Below are 27,545 nucleotides of genomic sequence, written 5' to 3' on the forward strand. Positions count from 1 at the left end.
CCTTACAAAAGAGAAGGCATTCAGTGTGATAATTCCCATGTGGTTATTCTTCATTTTCTTCACTTCATTTTCTTCACTTCATTTTCTTTACCAGATAAAAATGTAGAACCATTAAAAATCGAAATCTTAAGGATTGCTTTAGCTAGAAGTAACAAACATCCAAGGAACCTTAAGACTGGTCTCTCCAGGAGACTGCCCAGCTGTCTACACAGTTTTAAGTTGCTATCACTGATGCATGCTCCAACTGAATTGCAAGACTTGGTTTGGCTGCAAGACTTGACACAGTACAAGCTAATTACGATTCATCTTTTACTGCCTCTGCTAAAAAGCATTTTACTTACAACTTTTTGTTTGCACTTACATGGCATTCAAAAAGCAATGGTAATGCAATGTTAGGAAAATTTTCAGGGAACGGAGTTATTTGTAGCTCTCCCCTCCTTAAATAAAAGGCTACAGTCTATATTTCCCTAGTTTACATATTCCTATTGAGTTCTGTAGTTCGAAATTATATCACCAACACATAGCCAGTTTCCATTTAAGAGCCCAACAAGGTTGAAATGAGCACCCCAATATGATAATAATTTAATGTTCTGACATATCTGGGGTTTATGCCATTAAATGGTCTGAGCAATTAAGAAAATACTCATCACTAGTCTAAGCTCTTTTACTCTGGGTCTTCATTTTGAGCATAATCTCTGTATTTCAGAGGCTGAGCTCACACAGAAGAGCCTGGAGAGGTAAACAGGCTGTAATAAGAGTCATCACTGTGTCACTGTCAGACACGAAATGATTCACATGGACGCAGGTGAAAGAAGAAGCAAAGTTTATTTGTTCTTTCAGTATTTATAGGTTTCCGACCATGATCAGGGATTGGATAGTCAGGTTACCACCTTCCCAACCACACTGGCTGTGAGAGATGTCCATCAAAAGGCATATTTTTAATGAAATTTACAAACACCTATATTTATAGTTACTTTACTGGGAAAGTGGCTAGAAATTGTGAAAACAATATCGAAAGGCCTGATTCTCAGGGCAACACGGCTGAGGCTCTGAATAAGCCAAGCTACTGCAAGAGTGTTGCCATCTCCTCAGCAGCCACCAGTGGCAGTACCAAAAAGCCACGTGCCCATGAGGAGAGGGGTGAGACAGAGGAGTATGTGCCAAACTCCATCTCGCCCACAGAAACTCAGCACAACTCACCTCTAAATGTATTTAGATGTACCTCCCACCAGGCAGAAAGTTCAAACTATACATAGCTGGTTTTGGAGTTCTTTACCACAATTCCAGGGTGTAAAGTACCTAAAATTAACTTTGTATTGTAAATGTCAATATGTCTAAATTGATGCAGATATTCTCTCCTAATACTCTCAATTAATTACCCTTTGCCTTTAAAGACTTCCCAATGGTAAGCAGGTTTGGTTATAAGCACTTATATGTCAATGTTGTCTTTTAAATGTCAGTCTTCTATTTCTTACTTAGTATAACAGCTGTACAGTTCTGCTCTTAAAACACCAGCAGCAGTACTCAACACCAAACCCTGATAAAAGTTAGACATCACTTGTAATTGGACAAAATCAATACCAGGCTATGAAACAGTGATGACAGTTTCACAGCACAATTATTACCTTTAAATTTCACTTCAAGTAATTACTTTAAAATTATGAGAGGCAATCATCAAAAATACGAATGCTTGCTGACACTTCAACACATACTCATTTTTATTTAAGAATATGTAGCAATATACAAAGCTCCCTAGCTTACAGACTGTCATATAATTTATTTGTAGTCTCTTCCATTCGATACATTATCCATATAATTCCGATTTTTTTCCCTGTACATTGAAGGAAAGAAACATGACTCCAAGAAACAGTAGTTCCTTAAGATGTGCTGTGCATATATAACACAACATTCCATGCTTTCCTCTCCTGTACACCCAAGGGAGCAGACCTCTAGCTCAACCTGCCTGTTAGGGCTGCAAAGTTACATTTCAATGCAAACTACATAAAAACCCCAAAAGTGTGAGGACAAACCATTTCAGAGTTTTGACAACATAGTATCAAGGTCTTAAAGGCCCTTCCAGTATCAATAAAATGCTGCTAGATTGGTATCATTAAATTTCCCTAGCTTTGGTCTATTCTGGGATATAAATATACACGTTTTCAAAATCCAAGCTGCAGGAGCCAGGCGCTGCTGTTTGTGGGGGAGGTTGACCATAGGAGCAGGCATGGTGAGGCCAGGTGATCCAAAAAGTGTGGTGGCAACAGTGACATGATGCTGGTTAATGCAAATAAACACAGGACAGGACTAAGAACTCGGGTAAAAGGAAACTTGGAGTAAGGCACTGCAGGACCTCGGAGGATGTAGAGTACAAGGGATGAGAAAGATATAAAGGAGTGAAAAAGCAGCGCTCTGGGTTGGAAAGCACTAGGATAGAGCTCTGGGCTGGAGAAGACCAAAGGATTAGAGAATGGGAACAGCAAAAACTGATCTACCACAGAGTTCATTCTCCCTGAGGGGGCTGGGACATTCCCAGTACCATTGCCTTCTTCCTACTGCCTTTGGCCATGGGAAGCAGAGTGGCCCTTGGCTGTGGACTTTATGAGGGCAGCTCGCTTCAAAGAAGCCTGATCATTTCCTCTTCTCCACACATAGTCTGCTCCTGCTAATTTACCACTACATGTTACGATGTAGTTGAATTACCCTATCAGTACCTAAAGGGAGAGCGCAATAAGAGAGTTGGAGAGGAACATTTTACAAGGGCCTGTTCTGACAGGACATAGGGGAGTGGCTTTAAATTGAAACAAGACAGGTTTAGACTAGGTATCCGGAAGAAATTCTTTCCTTTGAGGGTGGTGACACACTGGAACTGGTTGCTCAGAGAAGCAATCCATCCCTGGAAGTGTTCAGGACTAGGGTGGATAGGGTTTTGAGCCACCTGGTCTAGTGGGTGGTGTCCCTACCCATGGCAGGGGGTTATGATCCCCTATGAAAGTTAGGACTTTATGATCTTGGAAGTCTCCTCCAATCAAACTATTCTGGGATTTCAAGATAATACTGACAAAAATTCAGGCACTGCCCACCAAGCCACCAATGCTCCAGCCATTAAGTAGCATTTTGCGAAGGCAGAAAAGCAGGTGCCAAAGAGTTCCTTCGTATCTTGTTGGGAGGTGTAGCTGCCTTGAAAATCCCCTCAGGTTATCAAACAGGACCACCCAAACTAGAGTTGAGCATTCTTCCAAGTGGTTCGTACACAAAGCAGTTGTGAGCTTCCCTCTAGGCTACCCAGTGCTGCTGTGCAGATTACAGAAGGAGGCTTCCAGAAAGGAGCATGCAGAGAAATAAAGGTGCAGGGAGGAGCCAGGACTGGAGTAAATTACTTCAGATTAGCTGAATGCAGTAATTCGCTCCTGTGTGAGGCAGCAGCTCCTGCACTTGCTCTGGTGGGTGCAAGACTAGTGACACATTGTGCAGGGGCACAAACAGACTTGCAACTCTAGCTAACAGCACAAAGGTCAGACAGGCTTGGAAAGCAGGCAGTATGGAGTGAAAAACTGTGTGCAGTAGGAGGGCTGAAAAGAGGTAATTGGCACTGGACAGGTGAAATGTGTAGAAGGAAAATGATGACCAATGAGCAAGTATTTGAGTGTCTGGTTTCTCAGGAAGAAAACTGCCATGCAAGAGGGAGTGGTGGTCACAGAGCTGCCCACAGCAAAGTCTTAGTTACTCACTAGCCCTAGGAAACAAAATATTCAATTTCTTCCTTACATTTCAACAAAAGCACTCACAAAGGTCTCAGAACTGATGACAATTTATCAAATAATGTCTTGCGGGATTTTATTAGGCAATCCTAAAATTTGACAAACATCCTGTTTGAAGAGCAATTCATTACTCCACGTAAGTCAAGTAGTTTGATATTTTATTTCTGGTTTATTATTGATGGTTGCCTGTTTCACCAGCTCCTGCAACCACCGGAGCACGGGGCCCTAGATGATTTTCATTCTAGATAAGCTTGTGTTGTTTTTAGGAGCTTGGTAAGTGCTATAGCCTGCCACCAAAGCTTTGCTGGATGTAATAGAACTTCACTGTTGTATTTTATAATCACAAAGGTATTTGAGAGCATGCAAAACTGCAGAAACTTCCAAAACTCATCTTGATACGGTGCGTGTCTGCTCTACTTGTAATGACAACATGTATGGAATTGACTGCTTTCTGCAAAGGATGAGAGGCAGCTTCAGCTGTGGTCTGTTCTCTGATCTGAAAGAACTCTCTCCAGATCAGACAGGCTTTTTTCTGGTTTATATGAACAGTGGATTGATACCTGAAACATCCTTTGTGTCTGCCTGGAGAGATCTCACTCTATCAGAAATGATTAAAGAGGAATTCCACTGATGAGATGATGAGATAAAGGGATTAAAATACATGGATTACTTCCTCTTTACAGTCAGGAGTAGCAAAAAGCAGCCACACTGGCAATGCAACAACTTCATCCTTCGTATGCTGTGGGCAGATTTGCACTCTTCACAGAGATTGGTAGTGAAAAGATTTCAATCCTGAGAAGATGCGTGCCAAGACTGGAATAGTTGTGAAGCAAAATGAAAAGAAAAAAACATCCTGATACAGTAGGGTTATTGACCTTTCTGCACATCTGCATCTTTATTGCTAAGAACACCTCAGTGTACACATCCATGGCTGATTAAGGCCAAAATGCAAAACACACTGTTTTGAATATAAATTGGAGAGTCAGAATAAAATTTTAGGAAAATCTCCATGACCTAGTGGTCTAAACTCCCATATTTTAAATAGCTATATAAAGGGGATTCATATCAATTATGAATGTTATTATGTTTAATTTTAAAATGTATCTTTTGTGTGATAAGCATATACAAAGACTATACTGATATGCTCTTTAACTGTCTCTGAAAATCACTCTGGATGCATTTGCACATTTTGTGAATGAATGACTCTTAGAAATCATGAACAGAGATGAACAACAGCCCTGACAACAGAAGTAACACCTTTGTAGGTTAAGTAACTGTATTTTAAAACACTGCTTGAATGTTCTTCATGGGTAGCTTTGAGAATAAAGGTAACTTTCATACATAATATTACAAATTTTCTATTCAATTGTGCAAAGAAATTATTCCACTATGGCATTACTGCACATGATGACCTGAGCACAAATAAAGCACTATGACACAGCAGAAAGGACACTATATGATCCTGTGATGAAGCTGCTGTCCTTTTACAAACAAAATTAATATTCTGCTTTTACCCTGTGTTCACTTAAACTAGGAAGGAAAACTGCACTGTGCTGCAATATCATAACCATACAAAGAGAAGCAGCTTCCCATGTAGTTTCTTGAAGAATCACTTGAATTCTACTACAGTGACATTCTAATTATATTTTGCTTCTTGCTTATGATAATAATTTCCTATTGGTTTAAAACTAATATGTATTTTCTAGGAATATAAAAACAATAAGAAAATCAGAAAAGCATAAACAGAGAATTATGAAAAACGATGTTAGAGTCAAAAGAATAAACTTCCTATATTTAATAATTTTTAAGATTATTAATTATTTAATTAATGCAATTCCCTGAGTATTGTAATAGTAACATAGTGAGAGTACTACAGTAAGTATTATGAAATATTTTAAAATACATAAAAGGATCCAATACAAGTTCTGAAAAAGGCTAATAACAGTGCTTGTAAATTTAAACTGCATGCATATATGGTCTGCAAACATAATTTCATCTTTTTCTAGAAGTATAGAGAGTCAAGAACTTGACAGCTCCACAGAGGCAGTGCATGAAGAACAAGGAAAATGGCAACAGAGGGGCTCAACAGGCGAGACAGAGAGCTGTCTCCTGCTTTTCACGGTGCATTTACCGAATCACCTGTTTGGGATACAAAAATATTCTAACAAAAATTGTTACATATCAGTCAAGCAAGAAAACATTTTTTGTGGACAAATATAATTTATCCTAGTAAAGCCTTCATGGTAAGGAGCAGGCAAATAAGACTGTGTATCTGACTAAGGACATTCGTCCTCAAATGAGAGCACAAACTGAAAAAAGTTATGAGAGAACTGAAAGAGATATTATGCACTCCTTCTTACATAGGAAAAATGCAAAATCCCTGGGTTAGAACATGAGGGGGAAAAGGTTGGGAAGAAATACATTAAAGTGCAAAAGAAGAGACTATAAAGAGTTTTATAATGGTAAATTCATCTCTACAAGAAACAACTCCCCAGAAATGTAAGTGAACCTCTTTCATTCCATGAATTCTGAATTTGCAGAATAGTCCAAGCCAAGTTAATGGTGACTGCAATTAACATAAAAGCGTATTCCAAATAATATTCCCAGGGAAAAACACAGTGGGTAGCACAAACTACAGACTTGAATTTGACACCCTCAGCCCTCCCACAACAATACTATAATAGCATGTGCCATTTGTCATATTAATAAGCTTGGTGCTTTCAAGCACATGCAACTCAGGCAACAATATCAATGTTATGTGCTAATTGCCCTTCGAGCTCTTATGTGTGGTACTTGAAAGGCTTCACTGCACCACCTCACTCCCTACAGTAAATCACTATCTGTCACTGACTATTGATAATGGGAATCTTGGCAGTAACTGATCCCTGAAAGACATACTTCCACTGAATAATGTCACCACTCTTATACACCAAATGAAATAAAAATTACATTTAGAGGGCTTGAAACTGCAAACCGAAGTGACCTCATATCTGAGGTAATGGTCTGCAAGTAATTCTAGACCATCAAAAAAAAATAAACTGACAAATATAAAGGTTTACTATCAATTAGTAGGGTTTAATTTGCATCAGTTTTCTTAAAAAGTGTTTGGCTGTGGTGGTTTTTTTTTGGGGTGGGGCGGGGGGGATGGGAGTGTTTGTACACCAACACTTTCCTAGAGACAAGAAGATTTTTTCAAGGCACATTCGTGGACTCGATAAATAAAACCACAATATGAGATGTTTCCAAACAGCACTTCTTTTTGTTTGCTGCATTTATGTTTAGTGCTGATAATATTTTAATGTTTCTCCAAAGCATGTTTGGCTTTGTTTCACAGGCAAATAACATAAAGAATTTTGACTACATTTACACATAACCTATCCATAAAAAATAGAAAGGAAAACTAAGTAGAAACAAAAAGTACCTATTAAATAATCATGCCCATTCCTCCACCAATGGAATATTACTCCCTGTAGTATAATGAGCAATTTGGCCAGGCTGGCCATAAATTATCTGGAAAATGAGGCTGCTTGCCTTTTCCTTTGGGAGGTTATTACGTAGTTCAAGAGATTTCACTATTAGAATCTATTTCTGATCGTAAACATCAATTTTTCCTTCTGACTATCATCCCTTTCATCTCACTGAAATATAGGACAGGAGTTAGGAACTATTCCCAATTTGCTGAAAGATCAGCCTAACACTGGCTGTGATGCAACTCTGCCCAGATTTATCCACATATCATAAAGAGAGAGTGCTCACACAGCTCTGCAGTGGCCTCACTGGAACACCATAAATCCACATTCTAGTCTATGACCCCACGGAGTCCCTTCACCTTGGCCATCTTTTAAAATACAACAGACACCACAATACAGCAAATTCAACTACCAGAATTAAATGAAGAATTGATACCACAATGCGAAGCTTTGTATCATAAGACTTCAATAAAATACAAAGTCTCATTACAGATATTTTCAAGTCAAAACAAAGACATTTTCAGTGTTTCAAGAGCTACTTAAGAAAAACAGATTTCTAACAACAAGTAAGACATAGAAGAAATAAATGAGATAACAAAAAAAAAAAAATTAAAAAAATCTCAAGCATAGCCAAAATGAAAAACTGGTAAAAAATTATTCAGTACATCCACTTGATCATGTGGAAATACAGGAAACAACCAACAAAGATAGGTAGACTGAAGAGATTGAAAAGGTAGTGGATTTGTTTGTACCCACCAAAAAAAATAAAGGCACCTAGTCAGGAACATGGGGTTTTTTACTTACCAAAATGAAATCCCTGCAGAAAATGCAGGTACTGAAAGGAAAGCTCTGGAGTTATAGTGATAATTAAGGTGAAATAAATCACCAAATCCTGATGCAACATACCCAAGATTTCTGACATTTCTTAATATGGATGGTCTGAATTGCTATTTTTAAAAAATCCAAGTCAATCTTACACACAGAAACAGGGTATTTTCTTCAAACTTCCCAGAGCCCTACCCTTCAGCATAGCATTGTTTAGTGTGCCTACCTTGGCCACGCATGGCAATGCTACTTAGGAGGTTGCACATCCCCAGCACTCACACTGTGGCTGCATCTGCCTCTCTTTTGATCATTTTAATGAAAGAGTGCTTGAAAAGTAGTGGTGAACAGGAGAGGCAGCACACTGACATAATCGATTCAGATTAACAGATGCCAAAAGGCATCTGTCACAGTCTTATTCCACAGTAATTTATTTTTTTAAAAACCATAAAACTAGGCAGTAAGTACTTTTATATGGAAGACACTTCTTACTTTCTGGACCAAATTCTGCTTGAGATTGGACAGAATTGGTCAGAATAAATTAAGATTGGCAGAATAAATGGTCACTTTCCATCTTGGCAGAGGCCAAGTGACTACTCAATTTATATAACAGACTGTTTAATATATTTATTAGTAATCAGAAAAAGTCATGAACAGAGAAAGTCTGCTGATGAAGCAAGTTTTGAAGCAACAGCTGGCAACTTTAGCCAGATTACAGAGTTCATCACTTTGAAAGGAAGCTCATGTTGTATTTAATATCACTCATAACCACCTCAGAATTACTTTCCTCTGAAGTGAATGATGCGTGCTCTTTTGTGTATGGATGAGGGAAAGGCAATTACTCCATTTAACTAAGGGATGTACCATAACACGAATAAGCCTGTCAACTAGAACTCTGTTACTTCCTAACATTTAAAGGGTTGACTTCAAAGCTCACTGAATTTTCCTTCCATGTGAAGTTTTGTCATTCCTTTGTTCTTGGTCTTTCTGATAAAAAACGCCCCCCCCCACACACACACATAAAAGAAAAAAAAATACAAAACAATAACCAAAAAACCCTACAAAAATCCAACCAACAAAAAAACAACCAAACAAACAAAACAAAAACGCCCCACACAAAAACCCCAACCCTTAGACTTCTGTCCTGAGTAACTATTCTAAATCATAAGAGCAGAGCTGGAAATTTGAATATTCTGCAATTTTACCAGGTTATTGCTACTGAAAAACCATGACAAAGAACTGGCAGGGAAGTTATGACAGGGTGATCTCATCTGGCTATAATTTCCCTCGTTCTGCCCTTCATCTGACAGCACAGATGATCCAACAGTTTTCTGGTTTTCCCAGTGCCCTGCATGCCACACCAGTGGTAGCACGACCTCACTGGTACCCTGAGTAAAACACCTGGAAACAGTGTCCTTTTCACAATGCAGGGCAAACCAAAGACTGATCAGGTGATCTGTATTTAATTCTTGTAACAAAAGAACCAGGAGTCTTAGAATTAGGCCAATTGAGTGAGAATTCAAATATGATAAATATTTAAACACAAGACACATAATTAAACTCAAGCTCATAGAAGCTGCTCTGGTGTGCAAAAGAAACAAGATTTGATATGCATGTGCATAATAAAGACATATAGAAGACTAAAAATTTCCCTTTAAAATGAAGAAGAGAATACAAAATTCACCTGTCTGCACTGACCAGATATATAACCAAGATGAAAATTCACATCCTCTTATTAAAGATCCTCCATGGGAAGAGCACCCTTAGCCATACGTATGCACACCGCCAGACCACTGCAGCTGTTTTTTTTCTTCCTGTTTCTCCACACCTCTTTAATCATTTATTCAAAATACTTTATTAATTAATCATGCATAACCAGAAAAATGATTGAATGACAGTCTACAAATCATTTAGGTATGGGCTCATGGGGGACTATGCAGATTGCAATCCCAAGGTGAAGCCTGTAACGAACAACGAATTGTTTGTTTGGAATACAGGATATGAACCCAGCTGCTACTCTATCCAGACCCAAGTGCCACCAGCAGAATGCTTGAACAACCATCTGCTGCAAACAAACCTACTACCCAAAATAAGGTAGGAAGACTGTCAGAGACTTCATGAACTTTACTGAGTGCTTCAGGCTTATTACTGAAACCTTTACGGATGGTGCAAGATTTAGTTCCTCTGTCAATTATAAAATTAAATCCCTCAGCATAGTCATACACAAACTTGTAAATGAATTTTTTTTTATAGAGTTCTTCAGGCAGTAAGAGATATAAATGTAGTATTCCACATTCTGAAGTACTAAGAAATGCAGTCTTCCTGGGTATGACAAAATAAAGGACAATTATCTTGTAATATCAACTAACAACACTGTGATCCTCATTATTGCATCCATAATCTATAAGGCATTTGCAGGAAAGCTGCCTTGTGTTTCTAGTGTGCTAGTCTGCTCAAAAAAACAAAAACAAAACACTATAGAAAAAAAAATTTAAAATTTAAATATTTGTATTCTGACCCATAAAGCTCCTTTCTCTAGAAGGGAAATCACTGGTCTACATCAAGGTGCTCTGCTTCACTTAAGAAGTGCCACATCTCATCCAGTAATTTATTATCACCTCTCCTCCCTTTATCCATTTCTCTGTCTTTCATTTATTTCTCACTTTGAATGTTCAGCTGCCCCTTGGTTTTGTTTCCTACAGACTTTTAAAGATGGTCATGTCCCTTCAATACATTCCACCCCTTCTCCTTTCTCTCACCTTTTATCCCAACTCCCAAATTTAGAGGGGAAGGCTACTTTTATCAGAGCCACCAGGAGGGGAGTGGGAATGCACTGGGATGATGGCAGCCTGAACAATGCTAAGAAATGGAAAGGCAGACAGGATTAGAAACAAAAAACACCTTCTGAGATGCCTCTACTCCACACACAGCTCCAAGGTTCACAACTGCTGTTCCAGTTTCTCCTGACAGCCATGATCTCCACTCCAGTTTAAACCTGAGGCAGCTACTAAAGCCACACAGGGCACTAGCCAGGCTCCCTCCTTCCCAGGCACTTGGCCCACGGTCACATCTGAGTTCACACCCTGAGAAGTCCCACACAGCCAGACCCACCACACCACTCTGTGTGGGGAAGAGGACCAGGAAGCTCCATCTTAAGGTGCTGCTTCTAGAAATTTTTTTGTCAAACACAACCATTTTGCAAGCTCTTCATATGCTATCAGTATTCTTCTGTTCTAATACTAGCTTTTTAGACTTTATTTAAAATTATTATTCTGTTTTGTGACACACTCTCTAAAAAGTTAAATAAGCTGAAGTCTGTGTGATAAACAACTTGCAGAAATGTATCTTTTCTATAAACCGTGGGAAAAATAATTGAATTCTATACAAAAAAATTCTGTATTATTACAGAAAGAGAGCATCTTTTCATTTACTGTACTGAATGATTAATTTTTATCATGTAGGGCACAAGTGAAAGAGCAATTATGATTAAATGCAAACCGCATAGGACAAAAAAATTGGTTACTTCCAGACCCTGGTTGATAACCACTGATTTATCTGGTATCAGGATGACCTGCTTTGTCTCTTCTTTCACCTCTTTCTGAGAAGATTTATGTAAGGTAAATGATTAAGTTATTAATTAACAAATGTACAGTAAAGCAGGGGTATCTTTCCATTTTGCAGTATGCCTCCAAGACATAATTTTTTACTCCAAGCAATTTTGCATGTCCTCTTGGACTATAATTTACCCTTGCTATAAAAAGCTTGCTTAAAAAAATTAGTGCAACATGGTTCAGTATATTTTGGTTTTCCAAGCAGAAAATCCTCATGGTGCTTTTATAAAGTACCTATACGGAAAATAACCCTTTTAAAGCAATATAGCTAACTGTACGTAGCTACTGGTATTACAGAAAAAAATTCACACTGCTCATTATAAAAATTGTGAACTTAATTCAGATTTGATTTTAGGTAGGAAAAAGTCTCTAAGAAAAAGTAGTATGTTTTCTTAGACTAAGCAATACAGCCAGAAAAAAACAAGGATGGAGCATGCAAGTTAATCTCAAGCATGAAGAAAGACTTTGATGTCTAAAAATTTGGCTATTTTTTAATATATCTATGATAAGCATAACAAAGCATAAGCAACTGCCTTTTCCTATATACCAGCTACATCTTCAGACCATCAAAGAGAAAAACTTATCAATTGGCATACAGGAATGACATTTCAGCTATTTCATGGAAATTTTATGCATTTTAACCAGGACTTTAATCACTTTGGAGTAGTGATAGCAAAATAAATAAATAAATAAACATCACCTTTACTGGGAAACTAGCCCTGAAGACTCACATGCTAATATGGATGAGAGAAGTAAAGGAAAATGAATAAAACTTCAGCAGGAATACGAAATTGAATCTATCTGGGAACAGTGACACAGTAATGAGAAGACACAGAAGAGAGAAAAGGGCAGACTGGTAGAGCACATATTACTGTAATAGTTGATGGGAAAGCTACATTTTAACACATCCCTGCTGTCAAGTTTTTTATCAACTAGGAAACCCAAGAGCTGAGTGTCTCCTATCTTCTTTTACAATCCTGTTTCTTAAAAGAAGCGCAGTTTAGGATTGGTTGAAGTTATTCTGTTTACTCAGCTACAAAAGATCTGTGTTCTGGTTCTGTGCTCTGTCCCAGCACAGGCCCTGGGGTCAACTCTTTGTGGAGGAATTCAATTTCTTTTAGACATTCTTCTGCTACATTTTACATACATAGATTAGTGACAGTGGGATTACATTGACAGTTCCTGCAATTCTTCTTTTTTTTCCTAAATATTTAATTTCAAATTCAGAATATTGCTTTAATTTTTCACACCTGACATTTACACTGGAAGAAGTCTTACCTACAATCAATTTAAAATGCACAGAAAAATAATTAACTCTAAGTTAACGTTATATGCAAACACATTCCTGAAGCAGTAGAAGAACATCAAATACTGCAAAATCAAGTTTCCAGTGCTCCTACAGAGAAATCTTTATCACTCCTTTTTTGAAGCTATTTTCAATACCACCTTGTTACTATGGCAGAGAAAATTTATTATCAGAGGGCAGACAGGCATTTCATTCAGATATAAATCACTGAACACTAAGACAGAACATAATTATTGTATTTGGCATTTGAAAACTAAGAGAAAGAAAAATTAAATTGTTTTCCTTAGGATCAGAATGCAAAGAAGAGGGTTTGTCTAGAAGCTAGCGAATTATTGTTCATTGTTATAAAGATGCCCAGGCTAAAATAGTCTGAGGGAGGAAAGAGTGTGCAGTCTTATATTTGAGAGCCTGTAGGTAAGAAATAATTTTGAAACTCTCAGCTTTCTCAAGCTTGCACACATGGTTTTCTGCAACTGTCCCAATATCCCAGCCAGTTCTGTAAATCCAAGTCAGTCTGTCTGTACTGCAGTTGAAATGATGGTTATTCTCCTCACTATACATTACTCTTTCTCCACTTTTATTAAACCCCGCCTCTGTCTAATTTTATTAGTGGTCTTGCCTTATATAGAAAACTGGTCGGTATCCACAGAAACTCAAGAGTTATGGGGATTGGGATATTTTTATTGTTAGTTTTGTTGACTTACATCAAACTTGAGTAGAAAACTACCACAGGCACCAACAAATAACAGATTACCTAAAGTGAGGGTAGAGAACAAAGTTCACTAGAATTAGGTTTCCACCACCCTGCTTCTTCCTGCCACTCACCTTTCCCACTTTATCATTTCCTAACTTCTGCATTTCTGTCTTTGCGGGTCCCCTTATTAATTAAACTTGAGAATAAGGCTTTGTCTAAAGAAACCACACAAAACTGCCACAAGCTTCTCTGTTGACAGAGTTGTTGTTTTAGAGTGCCAGAAATGCATTTGATTTTTTCAAGTTAAAAAAAAAAAGAACAATTATGTGATTCTGGAGCTATTACATCATAGGAATTAACTTTAAATAATTACCAAATTTTTGTCCTTCTGTCAGAAACATCTTCTATACACTTTGTATTGCAAGAAATTTGTATTAAGTCGAATTTAGTGAATGAAAGGAATAATTCAAGTTGAGCAAAAACAGAGATATTCCTTCTTAACAAGAAGACATATCATTAAACAAGAGTACATACCTAGATCACACTGTTTAAATAATAACCTGGTAAAAAAACACAAAAGAGAAGCAATTCTGCAAAGTCTACATCTATAGCACCTTTATGCTATGCCTTTCTTCACTGTTTAAAAATCTTTCCTCATGAAACTTTTATTTTAGAGGAGTCATCAGTTTCATAACTCAGCTTTCAGCAACGAATACTTTTGGACCAAATGCAGTACAAAATTCTTTGGGAAATGAATGACCCTCAGTCTATACAGGAGAAAACCGCAACAGACCACAACAAACCAAAACAGACAGTGCAGTATAATTTCAGTATTAGCTATTTTCTGCAGTCAATAGGGTTCATAGCTCTTCCTCAGGCTTGTCCAGTAAACTTGCTAAGTTTTTAAGTAATTGGTACAGGTTGCACCACGCTTTAAATATGTGGGAACAACTTACTTTCACTCAAATGAAAATATTTTACAAGTGTAAAGCAATGGCCCCTCCTCTTGCCACAGTCTGGACATAGACATGCCTCTTCCCCATAGGGGCTCTTATCAAACCACAAAATTTGCCAGCCAAATAACATCAAAAAATCTTCACTTAATCTTTTGAAAAAGGCAGGATATCATCTTCAGAAAATTCCTTCATACTCCATATATCCGAATATTACAAAGAAACAACTGGCATGTGATACATGAAAAAACTTAAGTTGTGTAACAGCCTCCTCTTATTTTTAATATGAGAGCAAAACTAAAGTAAACTACAGAGAAATTATCACTATGCAGAAACCATTATTCATATCTTATTTAAAACTGAGCAAAAGAGAAAAATGACCAGTTTTGAACATTTCATTTTGGTGACATAATTCAAATAACTGAAGCTTAATACTTCTGCTGTTAAAACAAGCTGTATTTATGGCCTATTTTAGCTGGAAGAAAGCATTTCCATGCCATACCATTGCCCCTCCTAAGACCAAAACATTAATCCAGTTTATCAAGATACAGAATTCACCTTTTGAAATACAATTTTCTTAACAGACAAGTAATGTGTGATTTTTTAAAAAGTGAGTATTGTGCAGAAACCAAGTGCAAATATCCTGCTCAGTAAGACTTGAGTAATTTCTGCTTCTCTTCTTGATGACACCAGAATGATCAGCAGTAAGTCCTGAGTCATAACTGTGTTCAGATCATTTTAATTATAAATTAAGAAGTCAGAATGTTACTGATACTTAGTTGAGAAGAGTTAACCATGACCATAGGAAATTTCCCCTTCTGAAGCAGAGATAATAGTTCAAAGCCTTCATTTGGAGATATCCAATTCACTTGTGAAACTATCTGTCTTAATCTATTCCACAAATCCAGAGATCTCCTGCAAATGAATATCCACTTTTAAGTAGAATTCTGTATTCCTGAGAAAAAAAGAAGACTAAAATCCTGAGAATTTGATATTTGATGCTAACATTCACCAAAAGAGTGAAGTGCTTTTATAAACATCTGTGTGAAATGATGGTTTTGACATTTTCCCATTGAGAGGGAAAAAAATAAAATAACCAAATTCACTATCCTGTTTCACCCTTCTCATTCCAATCTTCTCTATCCTATAATTAGACATATACACATTATATTTAATTTATAATCCACTGATAAATATTTGCTCACAGTGCAATCTTTTAATACTTTGTGAAGAAAAGGCTTTAAATATGAAAATAGCCAAAGATTATAGCTTTGAAAATATTTAGTTGTTATAAGGGGGAAAAATGCCATCTGCTGGGTACAGCTGAGGACTGTCCTTTTCTTACCAACACACCATGCTGTCCTAAGAGAGTTTTCTCTCCACTTCATAATTCATTTTTCCCATTTTGAAAACTGATACAGATACATGCATTGTTTTTGAGGGGATGTAACAGCAACTTCATTAAAACTCTGTAACAAAAACTTCTTACCATATACCTCTCAGAGGCTGAAGGGCAGACAACAGATAGGATGACTAGCAAAGGAATAATAATGCTATTAATCTCTCAAAAATATTAGAACTGTCTCTAATATCCCCCACCCCCAAATACTTCACATACTTTTGTATCTTCACTTATATAAACTTCACTATTAGGTGATTTATAAGCCATGGAACACTGGTTGGTAGAGTACAGGTGAAGAACCACTTAGTTACCTAGCTTAAAAGCACAAAAACAAAGCACTGAAACCTCATTAATAAAGCAATAAAATAAGAAAAAGAAGTGGAGAATGTCCAGTTAAGAAATATATTTGTATGAAGAGAGCAAAAAATTAGAATGAGAAAAATCTGATTTAATAAAATGGATAAACTTTAAAATTAAGAACTGCAATAAAAGTAGATAGGATTTCCATACGTAAACATGAAGAAGGAAAGAGCTGTTTTGACTCATAACAGACAATGAGATTCCTTTACATTTTTGCTTGTTGTTAATTTTACAATGTGAAATGTAACAGCACTCACCTGTGTGTGCATACACATACACATATAGGTATGTATATTTATACATTAAAAATTCAGATTAATTTCATATGAGCTGAACCAGCTTCCAACCAGTATTGGAAATATGGGTTTCAAAGTTAAAATAAAGGCTTATTTCTCATATATAATGATGCTAAAAATCAAGTAGCTCCTGTGAATGTACGTATGTTCCTTGTGTTTAAGATAAGAAGTTGATTTCAGAATAGAATTCAGTACAAAACCATGCTTGTACTTCACACTCATTGTCATGACTGCTTTGTAAAAAGCAAGCAAGCATAAAAACTACGAAAATAAAGACTTTTGGCCTTTCTAAGATCCTCTAGCAGGATGACATGCAGGATGATATGCTGTCAGATGGAACCAAAACCCTACTGAAAGCTGTTAAATACTTTTTACAAACTCCCACTCAAAGTGCAACATGTGCACATGCTCCATGCACTGCAGTTACCGCTCTCTTCCCGTCGCTCAGGTAAGTAACAACATGGATTTTCCACTACCGTTGACTCATCAGGCCCTGATTATGCAAACTGATCTCCCACTGACAGATACATGCACCCAGAGCCTCACTGATTTTAATGCACTTCTACAGCAGGATAAGCATCTTTTTCCCAGAAAAAAAAGCTAAAAGTTGGGTCTTAGCTAGAAAGACAGCAAGTGTGAATTACCAAACCTATGGCACATAATTAAACAGATATCAAAAATTCAATTTATTTCCTCAAAATGAAAATGTCCCTTAAAGTGCTAATTTTTAAAAACTCATCCTGCATTTACATAGTTTTTTAAGTCAATCATCATAACCCGAATCCCTACAAAACCAGAGCTACTAGATAATTATCCTGAAAAAGGATTAAGTAGGTTTCTTTTCTAATATCTCTTAAGTTGTAAGATAAACACATGTACCAAGAGTTTCTCTGCTATCAATGAGGGAAGGTGAAACTGCTGATAATCTCCCTGTATTTCCGAAGTTTACAGTTGCATGCATACCATATTGATAACAATGTTACAGCAGAAATGCAAACAATCTGTATCAGGGTAATTTATTTTGTTGACACATTTTGCTGCTTCCAAAGTACTTGTGAATTCACTAAGTCACAAAAAGCTGGGCTTCTAATTCCTAAACCAATTTCAAAACATTCTGATGGTATCAAAGCAAACTGAACAGTAGTCGTGGAGCTGACTGTCATGAATTCTTTTTATCTTTAATATATTCATTATTTAATACTTGTATCTGTTCTTTTGTGATTTGTGAGTGAGGTGTTGTCAGAAAATTAAGTAATAAAATGCTCAGAGTAAGACCAATGAAGAGTAGAAACATGTACAATATCTTTGTCAGTCCAGACTGTTTGCTCTACTCTACCATGGTGATAATTTCTTTTCCTTTTTATTTTGCTTTATTCTTCTTTGAACTACACCACAGAAGGCAAGGCTGAGCTGAGCTTCTTTTCCCTTTAAAAGCATGCTTCATAGAATCACAGAATGCTTTGGGTTGGAAGTGACCTTCAAGATCATCCACTTCCATCCCCTGCCACAGGCGGGGACACCTTCCACTAGACCCGGTGGCTCAAAGTCCCATCCAACCTGGTATCGAACACCTTCAGTGATGGGGCATCCCCAGCTTCTCTGGGCAACCTGCTCCAGTCCCTCACCACTCCCACAGTTAAGAATTTCTTCCCAATACTTAATCTAAATCTGTGTTTTTTCAGTTTAAAGTCATTCTTCCTTGTCCTATCACTACAGGCCCTTAAATAGGTAAACAGTCCCTCTCCACTCAGCTGTTGCCCCCTCTTCAGGTGCTGGAAGCTTTCCTGCCTCCAGGCTGAATAAGCCAAACTCTCAGCCTGTCTTTGTAGGAGAGGTACTCCAGCCCTCTGATCATCTTTGGGGCCCCCTCTGGACTTATTCCCACAGTTCTTTAATTTCAAACACCATGGAAAAATACTTATTTTTCAGATCTGTAACAATCCTATACTAATGCTCCTTTCTGAACATAGTTGAAGATACACAGATCTGTAAACTCAAGAAAACAGAAAATAAAATCTCATTAAGCAACAAATTAAAACCACAAAAACATACCACAAAAAAAACCAAACCCCAAACAACTGAATATTAATTCATACTGTAAACAATTAATGGAGAAAAAGTATTTTGAGTTAAAGTACCATTCAAGGCATACTTAAAAAATCTAGAAAATTCTCCTTGTCTGAAAAAAACCAAATAGACTACATGCAAAAATTTAAAAAAATGCATTTCAAAGAAGCTCATACCAATTTCTAAAATCCATGTAAAGAACTTTAAACAAGATGTTCACAAATACTCTCTAATAAGTCCTATAATTAAAAATAATTATATGTACTGGTGGAAAAAAAAACATGTTCACAACTGATTTCCAGTAAGTTTAAGAGCAGTGTATCTATTTCAAGCCATAGCAAAAAGAAAATGAACTTTTTTTTTCTATGTAAAGTAGATGGCTCTTAAATTATGCATCTGGCAAACCTTTACAGTGTATAACATAGAAAAATATCAAATTCCTGTTTATAAAAAGTCTCATGTTATTTTACATTGCAACTCACAAAACTTCTCAGAAAGGACAATCCCACAATTTGTAAATTAAATATATGTACAATAAGTATTCTTACTCTAAGCACTGTACAGAAAAATCTCTATTTATAGTAAAGAAAGCATAAAGAAAGAAAACCAAAAATGTTTTAAAATATGTAATAGTTTAAGTGTCTAACAGTTCCATGTTATTTGCAAAATTTAACATCTGATCTGCAAATTATCTTAAAATAAGTCTGATTGGCAAGGACCACTGCATGTCATCTGCCGCATGCTCAGTCCTGGGTCAGTTTCCAAGTTATATCAGGTTATTCACAGGCTCATCTAATTAACTTCTGAATGCTTCCAGAGATGGAGACTCCACAACCTGCCAGCCTGCTACAGTGTTTGACTTTTATCACAGTTTCTCCTCTTGACCTTCTACAATTAAGTGTCCTTTGACTGTCATTTTTTCAACATGAATCTCTGAGCAACGTGGCTTCATCTTCTCTATCACCTGCCATTAGGGAGTAGCAAACAGCAGTAAAGTATTACACAGCCTTCTCTTATTTGTACAGAGAAAACCCAGTTCTCTCAGCCTTTCTTTGTATGTCATGTTCTCCAATCCCCCCATGGTATTGGAGGCACTCCACTGAACTTGCTCCAGTGCATCAATGTCCTTCTCAATTTGGGGAGCCTGAAACAAGACACAGTACTCCAAATGCAGTCTCAAAAATGCCAAATAGAGGTGAAGAAGCATCTGCTACACTGCAGCCTAGCCATCACATTAACTGACTGCCTTTGCTCCAAGGGCTAACTCTTGCCCCAAAAGTTTTGCCTTCCAGTACCCTGAGGTCCAGTTTGTCTAAGTAGTCCCTAACTTCAGCTTCCCTGCACTCTGCCATAAGGTTCAGTGACCTCAAAAGCCTGAGAACAGACCTTGCCAAAGCAAAGGCTGCAGTGTGTACCCTCAGCCTTTTTGTATCTTTTCTACTGTTCAGTGCTGCATCAGCATGACCCTATTTCATTGTCTTCTTCCCATTAACAAGGTACCTACAGACATCAGTGGCTTACCTTCAATTCTAGTGTAGTTTTGGCTTTCCTGCTTCCTTCTCTCTGCACCCAAACACTGTTTTTACATTCTCCATGGAGGTCTGTCACTGTTTACAGATTCCATACATTTCATTGTTTGGATGAGTTGACTTAGGATTTCCCCATTCAAGCAAGCTGTACCTGTTTGCCATACCTGCTTGCCTCCTTGCACAGGGAAGAATATGTCCTTGTGCATCTGAGGAAGCTGTTCTTGAAGATCAACCAGCTGTCCTGAGCCTCTCTGCAGCTCAAAGGGACTTGATATGGGATACCTCTATTACATGAAAAAGCCAAAGCCAACCATTCCGAAGTCAAATATAATTTCTTCACCGCCTGCTTCTCTCATTCCTCTCAGGTTCTACCACCTTACAGTAGTTTAGCTGGGGGTGGCATCAGCCCTCCATTTCCACATACACATGTAGCAAGAAATCCAAGCTACCTGGACAAATAGGAACAAATATCTATCCAAATGAAAATTAGAAGAGAGAAATACTTGGGAGGTATGAAAATTTTGAAGATGTGGTATTTGGGAGCTTTTTCTGAGCTCACTCCAGAGATAGAAAGGGATCTAAACAGAGTGGATAATCATGATGATAACTGACACGAGCAACTGGAAAGACTACTTTAAGGCAGCAGCTAATTCAAGGAAAGGGAACAGGGTCTATAAAACATACGAGACTACATTTGCATTCCAATTTGCAAGCATATAGATAATTTTAGGATGATATGAGGCAAAACTTTTAAAAATCTGGAGAAATGAGTAGCTGAAGTAGAATAATTATCTGACAGATGGAGATTGCCCAAGACTGCCACTTGAACATATAAAAAGATGAGGCTGTCTTCATTTTTGAAATACAACATTAGAAATTCCAAGAGCATCTTGAGTAATAGTTGGGGAAGGTACAACATTTTGTTCAGTGTACCAGTGCATAAATAGAGGTTAAATTCAAAGCTTTACTTTGAAAATAGTTTTTTAAAGCCTGAAGCTTTACAAAAAGATTTTAAGTATCCTCATATAAGCAATATAGCATATATATTTACAGCATAGGACTTCACTAAAATGTCTGTCTCCCAGTCAGCTTTGCAATGCCAATGTTGCAGCTGCACATGCACATTTCTACCATGGTGGCATTTGGCTTCCCCTTCCTGTGCCACTGCATTGTTCTTTCTGCACATAACATCCTTTTCCATCTGTTGGCACAACCGTGCCCCTACGTTTCCTTTTTTATAAGGTCAACTTTAGTAATATCTGAATGCCTGAAGGTAACAGCTAAGCAAATTACTCCTTTATTTTCACTTGCAACTTTCACATTTCCACAGAAAGTAAGCAATTCCAAAGCATGCGTGCTTCCTTCAACAACAGTACAGCCATAAATACACTTAACATATTCAAACCTGCACTCAGCCTGCTCTCATCCCCACACAGCACGTTTGCCTCTATTTGCAACATCTTGTCCTTATTTTGTTCCATTACTGTTGTACAGCTTCATCTGTATTCTGCCTCATAACTCCACGGTGCCCAACAGCAGTAGAACCCCAACAATGACTGTGATCTTTGGAGACTAGAGGAACATGGAATTATTATTTTTATCACCAGGATATTACTTGTAAAAGACCCTTTCTGTGATGGACAGCACATATAAGAATGAGCTTGTGCTTTTCGATAATGGACATTCCGCAAACAGGTGAGAAGGCAAAGACTTCACAGCTCAAACTAACAACTTCAGTATCACACAAAGGTGGGAATGGGAAGAGAGGAAGAAGCACCAACACCCAGGCCATACAAACTACAACATCAGTTCTGTTATGTTAGCTGATTCAATTAACTCATATGATTTTTCAGCCAGTTACTAATTTTTTTCTAAAGCAGAAGAGTGGGAAAAACTAGCTCATAAAAAGGACAGAAATATAGCTAAATAAGAGTAAATCAAGAATATCACAGCCATTTTGAACCAATTGCAGCTCTTCTTCTCCCCCAGTCCTTTTAGTTTATACAACAAAAAGGAAAACACCACTTCTAAAACAAAAAAGAGAAAATATCCCCTTGCCTGTAGTCATGGTATCTATATCTGGTTGTTGATTTGGAATTTCCAATGGATCCAAGGATATCCCTACTATCCTTGAATGTATTGTATTTTATCCCACATTTTTTATTACTTGGCAATGTCCAAGCTAAACAGAACTTTGCCGAAACACTTTTTGGGGTTTTCCCCATATGGTCTAATTAATCATGGATACAATAAAAAAAAATAAAAAAAAAAATGCAAACTTAACACTAATAAATAGTTCATGTCTACTTCAGATTACTAATTTTTTTTAGAGGAGTACATCTTCAAAGATGAGTAAAATCCTTGATGTTTTCCAGCACTTCAAGGTACTAGATAAAATTTATATTATACTGTGATTTGAAATGGTATCAAATTGACCCAGTAAGATATTAATTCAAAGCAAATAAAGCCAAAAATTTGCTTGTAATTTGATTATAGCAGTCTGATACAGCTAAAATTAAGGGATTTTCACAGGCTAATTAAAAATCTGTAAAAGGAAGCACAGACATTTAAGAAATTCTGGTTATGGAAGCTACCAGAAATATGGTACTATGTGACATTTTCAGTTGATATTTGTGACATTTAAATAAGACTCAGAGTTAGTTTGGGGTTTTTTGGCTTTTTAAGAAAAATTTATACAGTCAGACATTTTGAGAAAAAGCATCTCTACTACTGAAAAGCAGTCTCCCTGCAACTTAAGTGAGAATCTGCACACAGAAAATAAATATCCTTCACATTCTCTACTGATAAGATTACTTAGCTTGTAGGTCACTGGGAAAAGCAGCTAATGTGCTTAAGACTCTCTTATTTTATTTTTTTCTGAGTATCATCATAATTTAGGAAAAAACAAGGTATACGTGAGACCACTGTTGTAATGTAATGTTAGGGCTTTTCAGTTCAACTGCTACATTTCACAAGAGACAAACAACGATGTACTCTCTTGTTTAACTGATTTAATCAGTTGCTGGTTGTTATTGCAGGGGTTTTGTGTTCGGGGGTTTTGGAGGTTGTTCTTTTTAACTAAGACTAACTATATTGATGTAATGAGAAGAGATTGAGAGAGAGCACAAGCTGAAATTCTTGCAAACACAACACAAAGAGAGTTAATCTAACCATCATCCTGATACTTGGAAAGGCTGGATTATGATAATACACAGGGGACAATTACCAAGGCTCAGCTGATAAGATGTAACTCACTAAGGTGCAATAATGCAATTTCTTTCAAATATGTGCACTGAACAGGAGTGTCAGTATTAGGTCACTGAGGTTACAGAAACCCTGCCCTTCTTTGGGATGCAGTAGTATTTTTTTCTATATGTTTATTCTTTGTTGTGCAGTCTTCATCTTTATCAGGCTTATTCTAAAAGTACTTCACAGATCTTAAGACCAATCTTTTTAATTCAATGAGAAAACTCCCTCCAATATCAAGAGTGAAATAACTAAAGCCCAGATAACAGCAATTGGTCATTCATCCGTAACAGGACTACATCTGGGGTGAAACAGCAGCTATTTTGCAGTTAACATTTCTATTCCAAACTGATCTATAGATGAAAATGCTCAACTCAAAACACAGGGGAATCTACATAGATGGAAAATAATCACACTGACTAAAATCTGGCAAACTCCCCAGAGGTAACGCCTTTATTCAGATGAAAAATGCACAAGATTGTTTACAATTGTTCAGGATCTCAGTTACATATGCTATCTAAAAGACATGTCCAACAGCTGACAGGACTCTAATCTCATGCTACTGAATAAATAATGCTCCTATACGCTGAATTTTTTTCACTATTTGAGTGAGTAGGGAACTATAAATGCAAGGGCTGTTTGTAGCCTTGAGATTTGGTTCAGTTTGTAACACTACTGCCCAGGCTGTAAACTGTGATAACATCTCACACAATTGCAGCACAGGTTTAGTTATGTCCTTATTTCAAGATTTAAAGATGAGCTTGTAAATCAGAACAGAGGACTTGGAAATTACAGACAATCCCTGTTCACATTGTTTCAAGCTGTTATGTATTTGAGATCAATACTTTCACTTGGACTCCTTATTTGTCTGTAAGAGATCAATACAAAGGCATACCTTCTACTTCTGTAAATTGTTTGCCTATCTGTGCCAAAACAACATGCAGCTTCTGTAAATTCTGTAACAGTACTTCAGGCACATCTGTAGTATTTTGCTGTCAAGTGCCCAACAGATTCACTGCCTGAATGGCAGATCCCAGAGAGTAGGGATCAGTGCCAGAGGGTCTAGTTGGAGGCCTGTCACTAGTGGTGTGACACCACCTTGGGAGGTTCAGTAGTGAGCCCAATATTGTTTAACTTGTCCTCCATGACTTGGATGGAGGGACAGAGGTCTCCTCAGCAAGTTCACCGATGACACAAAGCTGAAGGAGTGGCTGATACCCCAGAGGGCTCTGCAGCTCTTCAGAAGGACCTCAGCTGGCTGGAGGGAGGGGCAGAGAGGAACCCTCTGAAATTCATCAAAGGCAAATGCACACAGTCCTGCACATGGGGAGGAATAACCCCATGTGCCACTAGAGGCTGGGGGCTCATCTGCTGGAAAGCAACTCTGCAGAGAAGGACCTGGGGCTTCTGTTGGAGTACAAGCTGTCCCTGAGCCAGCAGTGCCCTTGTGGCCGAGAAGGCCAATAGTATCCGGGGGTGCATTAAGAGGAGCATTGCTAGTAGGTCAGGGGAGGTGATCCTGCCCGTCTACTCAGCCCTGGTGAGGCACATCTGGAGTGCTGCACCCAGTTCTGGGCTCCTCAGTACAAGAGAGACCTGGAGCTCCTGAAGCAGGTCCGGTGGAGGGCATCAAGCATGAGACTGGAGCATCTCTCTTACAAGGAAAGGCTGAGGGAGCTGGGCCTGTTCAGCCTCGAGAAGACAGAGAGGACCTCATCATTGTCTATAGGTATCTGAAGGAGGGTGACAAGAGGATAGGGCCACTTGACACTACTTGTTCTTGGTGGTGTCAAGCAATAGGACAAGAGACAATGGGCAGAAACTGATGCACAGGAAGTTCCACCCAAACAAGAGGAAGAACTTCTTTATTGTGTGAGCAACCAAGCACTGGAATAGATTGCCCAGAAAGACTGTGGAGTCTCCTTCACTGGACATATTCAAGAACCATCTGGATGCAATCCTGTGCCATGAGCTCTAGGATGACTGCTTGAGCTGGGAGGTTGGACCAGATGACCAACCCACAGTGGTTCCCTCCCAACCCTATCCATTCTGTAATGCTGTAATTCCTTTTTGGATTACTGAAGAAGAAAATTTTCTTTACCTAAATAGTTGAAACCAGTATCACTGTTTGCTTTTAATCTCAGTGTGGTGGGAGGAGGCAGGAAGCCCAACGTTGTCACATCAGAACTGCAGTAGCAAGACACTCAATTCATCGAATCAAACAGAACTTTTGTTAGTGCTCAGAACTCAGGAACTGTCTTTATACAGTCTAAAGTTAAAGACGCATCTTTTAAAACTATGGTCACCAATTTCAAAACCTGTTTTATTCTGAAGTTTCTTCAAATTACTTCAGATGTTACCCAAAGTAACAACTGAAGAAGAGAAACCTGGAGTATTTCATTTACAGTTTGTGTTTCACTAAGCAGAAGGTACTGTTTCAAAGGACATTATTTAAAATAAATACCTCTCTCCCAAGAGTGCTGTTATTATTTTCTGCCCCATACTTCATTAAATTTTTTGTTGGATGAATGTACTTATATTACTAGTAGCAGTCAACTGTCATGTGTGATGGAGTAAAACCTGCCTGGAAGAACGGTACTTTATTTATGAAATATCAGATTTCTAGGATTTTCTATATGCCTGTGAGAGCAGCATAAACACTGACATACTTAATTATTATTTACAGAGTAATTTGGGTAGTTATTTCCAAAATATAAAAACTGCTCTCATTTTCACATAGCTGAAATATGATGGAACTTTTCTAAACATTAGTAAGTTATTCTGATTCTACAATGGATCAGCCGTTCTTTAATAACTTGTTATTAACTGCTACTAACTTTTTAGAAATAGATTTTTTGCTGGCTCGTATTTTATAACCTTTTCATGTTCCAATCAAATAATCTGCGATGTAATAGATTAAACATTACACAACAGCACTGACAGTTTTTTATTTGAAATCGGAGATAACTAATCAACCAATACTCCTTTATTAATGTGAAATGAAAAATGTGTTGCATTTTGTTTCTGAATCACAAGCAAGTACTGTATATGTGTAAATTCCAGCAGAAGTCATAAGAATACTCTATAAAAATAACCTTCCTATCAAATAATGGCCAATTTTTAAAAGAAATTTTACATAAGTCTTTCATATTAATTATCCTGTGACTTAAATAAATGGCAAACAAACATAAAATGTTGCAGTGAGCTGATTATCTGAAGTAAAATGAACTATTTCCGTGTATGCTCTGAAAGTTATATTGTTACTGAAGACTTACTACTGCATTTTCAAACATAAGAATTTGAACAGATAATTCTGACCTCATGAAACACTGAGAACTTTTTTATACTTTGAGTACATTTTGCTCAAAAAACCCATATCGTTAAGATTCTCTCTATTCACCAAATGTTTTCATTAATGTGACATGCAGATGTCTAAAAATTAAATAGGCCATTATTAGCACTCTGGAATATGCAAGCAATATCTGAATTAATTGTTTAATCATACTGAGTTGCCAGTGGCACCAAGAAAAAGAAAAGTTAAATGTCAGTATTTCACACTGTCAATTGAAATGAGTCCCAGATGTTAAAACACTAAGCAACCTAAACATCATTAATTTCATTTTAAACAAAATCTTTTACAAAGAAAGCTTAATCTAGTGATTCAGTCTTTCTCTTCCCCTCCCCCAGCACAACTAAACATGGAAATAACTCCTATTTAATATGTGCAGTAACTGAACTATTCAAATAGTACACAGGACCAATGTAAAGATTTTCATGTCTTCTGCCATTAAAACTCACTGGATTTAATTAAGATTTTAATGGTTTTAAAGACAATACCAAAGAATCCCTAACAAGTAAAAATGTCAGGCTTTGTTTTTCTTTAGGAAAACAAGTACTGCTTGTCATTGTTCACAATTCTAAAGTAGAAGAAAGCTTTGGTTGTTATCATTTTGTCTAAAATCAATGAAGAACAGTTTTAAGAATTTAAGCTAATTCAGCCTGCCTACTCTCAAAAACATACAGGCGAGTGC

The 27,545-nt window shown here is 37.3% G+C and overlaps 1 protein-coding gene across 2 annotated transcripts in view; it reads right to left on the reverse strand.

Moving 5' to 3' along the window:
* RNGTT (RNA guanylyltransferase and 5'-phosphatase) overlaps window positions 1-27,545 on the reverse strand; it is a 172,762-nt gene that overhangs the window by 35,804 nt on the left and 109,413 nt on the right. The window lies entirely within an intron of this gene.

Source organism: Poecile atricapillus, chromosome 3, assembly GCF_030490865.1.
Source record: "Poecile atricapillus isolate bPoeAtr1 chromosome 3, bPoeAtr1.hap1, whole genome shotgun sequence".
NCBI lineage: Eukaryota > Metazoa > Chordata > Aves > Passeriformes > Paridae > Poecile > Poecile atricapillus.